The sequence below is a fragment of the Triticum aestivum genome, chromosome 2D, assembly GCF_018294505.1.
Source record: "Triticum aestivum cultivar Chinese Spring chromosome 2D, IWGSC CS RefSeq v2.1, whole genome shotgun sequence".
Taxonomy (NCBI): Eukaryota; Viridiplantae; Streptophyta; class Magnoliopsida; order Poales; family Poaceae; genus Triticum; species Triticum aestivum.
The window spans coordinates 654,214,993-654,219,679 of NC_057799.1; positions in this window are offsets into that span (position 1 = coordinate 654,214,993).

Sequence of the window (4,687 nt, forward strand, 5' to 3'; positions counted from 1 at the left end):
ATTTTGTTAAACCTCCTCTCGAGTGTCATAAGGATATGAATAGCATGAGTGATGATTGGAGTTGACCTACACAAGATGATTCTTTTGGTAATATGATGTGATTTGTTTGAAGGACTAGGTAGAACTATTGGCATCTCAGAAACTATGCTCAAGGATAAGATGATAAACGTTCACCCGCACACTAGAATCCTTGAGAATCCTTAAACCCTGCCAAGCCACAACATGGTCGGATCATGACCATGGGCCTTGACTCTAGGACGATAAGACTTTGGCCATACTCAACCGTGATCACCACCAATGCCTTAGGCCACTTTACGTACCCCATATACTTCATGGAGTACTAGGGCAAGTTAGTTGTCATCCTTATTTAATGACATACTTGTCTACCCGAAGATGGAAGAAGAATCGTTCAGCTGGTTAAGGAACATCTGAAGACCGCCATGTCGAGGAGGAAGAACTAAACCAACTGCCATCGTGAAGAAGTAAACTCCTGCGTCGAAGACCATGTGTACCAACGGGTCACTCCTCTCAGAAGAACCAAGCATCTCCGTGTCAAGGGAAAACCCACACCAAGATCTAACAACCCCCTCCGAGATTGCTACGAGACGAAGGGAAGACAGTTACCAGCTGGAGTTGCCACCTGAGTTACCTGATGTGCACAACGTTTTCCGTGCATCACAACCCTGGAAGTGTTTCCAACTTCCTGATAAGCCCGATCTCAACAAGGATATCGATCACCAAGCCATCGACCCCTAGCCCAATCTAACCTACCGCGAGCTACCCATTAGCAGCCTGGATCAAGAAGAACGTCATACACAAAGCCACACCATCAAGTACCCCAAGGTTCAATGGAGCACCACACGGAAGCAGAAGCAACATGAGGACTTAAAGACTACCCCAGATCCAAGTTTCTGTACCCCTTTCCGCGCCTAGTCTGGGAATCTCGGGGACGAGATTCTTGTAAGGGGGGTAGGTCTGTCACACCCTGATTTTCATGCCACAACACTGAAGTCAATAAATCATGCTAAAATGTGGTTTGACAAAAACTTTTGAGTGTTTTTGTCTTTGCTTTGATTGAATGTTTGACTGCTGTTTGCTAGTGCTCTAAAAATCAAATAAATCCTCCAACTCTTATACTCGTTCTCCTTGCTCCAAACTCTTGAACCAATGATCATGCCATGTGTATAGGACATAAAAATATTTTCTTACAAAAATAATTTGGCCAAATAGTATTTTTCAAAAATTAGTTTTCCAAAAACCCCTGAATTGAGATTTGCACTGCAAGTACTTAATTAAAGGCAGTAAAAATCTTTCCAAAACTATATTTGACTCCTATTTGATATAGGACACCCATAAACCACAAAAATATAAATTTAAAAGTTATTTTCCTATTTTATTTAAAGGCTTTTTCTTAAGTCCAGAAATGGTCTTTAATAGGTTAAAATTATTATAAAGCTTCAAAAATATTTGAGAAAAAGCAGGGAAACTCAGTGGACATATATGTTCCATATATAAGAGTTTCAGCACATGGTCATGTTAAAAATATTGGACAAACCTCCCAAAACCATTTCTGACCATTTCAAGGATTTGAAATATTTGTACAGGAAATATTTTCATAAAAATCCAAGAAAATTCCATCATGTCACAAATGCTCTATTTGGTGACTTGCCAAGTCTCATGTCATGGAGAACAGTATAACCCTCTGAAACCCTCTCAAAACCCTCTCTGTGCTTTTTCAAGTTTGAACAACTTTACATTATCAAACTTGTCCAAATGCTCCCATACTTGGTCCACATGCTAAAATGGTATAATTATTCATCTATTCTAGGTGGCACAAGTTGGAGAACAAGTTAACTTGATCAAAGTGCCCCCAAACCCTTCCTGTCCAGAACCAAATTTGAACAACTCTACATTGGAAACTTTCTCCTTTTGATCTCAACTTTTGTGGACATGTTAAGAACCTCAAATGATGACACTATACCAAGTGCTAAATCAAGGAGAATAGAGTTTCCTGACTAAATCTTGAAAAGTCCATTTCTACTAATTTCTAGGGTTTACAAAAGTTGCATTGGAAACTTTGCCCAAATGAGCTCAAAATTGGTTGAAGGACCTAATTATATGTGGCATTTCACCCTGTGGAGTCTCATGCCAAATGTAGATCATTTTCTTAACCAATCAAGCATCAAACACCTTCTGCCACTTTACCAAAATTCCATTTTTGACCTCTTCCACTAATCTGCATGAGCTGAACTTTATCCCACGGCCTCACCGGCTCCTCCTCTACCTCATGCATCTTTCCCTGCCCGAGGAGCCATGATTAAGGGGGGTAGAACCCCATTTTTGTTCTCTGGGCAGCAGCATTCTCCCTCTCTCTCAGCCTCTCTCTCCCTCCTTGACATTCCAGAGCATCCAAAGCTCTCCTCAGCTTTTGCCCATACCCCCTGCAGACGCCAGACACAAGTGGGCGCGCGGGTGCGCGCAAAAAGCCGCGGATGCCGGCCATTTGCATGCTCTGGAGCGCGTGGCAGAGCACCCAAGCGTTGACACCGCGTCCCCCCACCACCTCGAGCCTCACCCTCGCGCCAGTCGAGGTGCCTCGACGTCCGCAACACGCCACCATGCTGGTCCCCTCCTTCCCCTCTCTGTCCTGCCCATGCCGCGCGTGCCCAGAGCCGCCCGAGCCCGCCAATGCGCGTGCGAGCTCATGGCTCCACCCGGAGCTCTCCCCGATCCTTCTCTCCCTTCCCCTGGCCGTAGACCATCTCTACAAACGCCCCGTACACGCACACGCGAGCCCCCGTTACCCCTAGCAACGACAACGACCTCGCCGGCGCACCGGTCCACGGTGTACCTCGCCCCCTTCTATTTAAAGCCACCCCGAGCCCCCTCTCTACTCCTTTGGCTTTCTCTCCCTCCCGTGCACCCCCTGGACCGACCCACTTCCCTCCTCGTGCCCTCCAACCACCTCCATGGCCGGAGCCTTGCCGTCGGCCTCCGCCAAAATTCGCATCTACCACTCCTCCTCCTCCCCTCTGGACTGCACCAGAGCATCTCCACCATCACCGCAAGCCATCCCGCTCTTCCCCCTCTCCTCCCCGTGGTCTTGCCGTCAAGTTCCATCGTCACCGTCAGCCTCGTCCGCCGCGGCCGATGCCCTGCTCAACCCGGTGCCCCTGGGCGACCGAGCCACCCACGGTTGGACGCGTCCGGGTCCCCTGAGCACGCCGGTGGTCAGCTCACCGGAAACGGTGGCCTGTGGCACCGGCAAGCCGCCGTCGACACCGCCCCTGCCCCTACTCTGTTCGAGCGGGAGGTTGGGGATGAACCCGACAGATGGGTCCCGCGTGTCGGCGACCCAGAGGGCCGGGCCCGCAGGTTAAGTGGACACGGTTTCTGCGGGAGCCGTCTCCCTGAGGCCAAGGCATATTCTGGGCGCACGCCTTCGACGTCATCGTTGTCGCCCCGTGCGGTCGTGCGGCTGGGCCAGGCCCAGTGCGTTGCCCCGCTATGTCTCGCTCAGTGCACGCGGTCGCCGCCCAGATCCAGCCCGTTTGGCTAAAATCCTTTTTCCTTTTTCTTTTCTGTAAAACTTGTAAAATCCATAGAATATTCAAATCAAATCCAAATTTGATGATTCAAATTTCTATTAGTTTATAAATTCATTATCTATCACATGGTGCTATTTGCACATTTTTCCAGGAACATTTCCTTCACAAATGTTTATGAAATCCTACTTTTCCATTTATGTCATAAACTTTAGAAAATCACAAAGGGCTCAGATTTGATCCAAATAAAGTGATTCAAATTCCTAGATGCATCTAAGTTCGTACTTGGTTTACGAACATTTTTCTTAATACTTTCTGTGCCACACCAAATGCTGAGCCATTTCTTCATATTTGTCAACTTTGCAAACCCATAGGATATTCATTTGAACTCCAAATCCAGTGAAACCAACTCGTAAATGCTTCTAAAATCATGTTTTGTTAAATGGGTGCCTTTGCTCATTTTTCAAAAATATATTTCTGTACACTTCTTGCAAATCCATAAACCCCTTGATTCCAGCATATTGAAATGTTCAGAAATACCCATTGATCCAATCCTAATGAAACCACTCTGGTTATTTTTCATATAACTAGAGATATCCTAGAAAAGTCAAATTAATATTTTGAGAGCACTTTTATTTTCTGCCTTGTTGTGTTGCTTATTATGGTTGCTTTCGACGATAGTTGACGAAGTAGACGAAATGCTTGGAGTTGGACCAGAGATATTTGAAGACTTGAAGACTCTGATGAACCAGGCAAGCAGCCCTTTGACCATGTCTATGAAACCCTTTTTATGCATGTCATATAGCACCATATTGTTGTTGCAACGGAATCATGATGAGGTGGTAACCACCTTGATGGGTTGCCTCCGTTACTTCCTCGTTGATACTTGCATTGTGCATGACCGTACCTCCTTATGAGGGTTATGCCGGTGGGAGTAGATAGGATGCTAAAGTAGACGCTACGCAAGTGGGTCAGGGATATGCATGGAAAGAAACAAGTGTGGTTTGACATACTTGCAAACAGCCCCAGTGGGTGCCACTGATGCCCCTGGGAGATGATGATGAACTAGGTCACTACTTGGTGGAGAAGTAGTGTACCGAGGCTTGATAAAAGTGTTGTTTACAGAGACGGATTAGATTTAA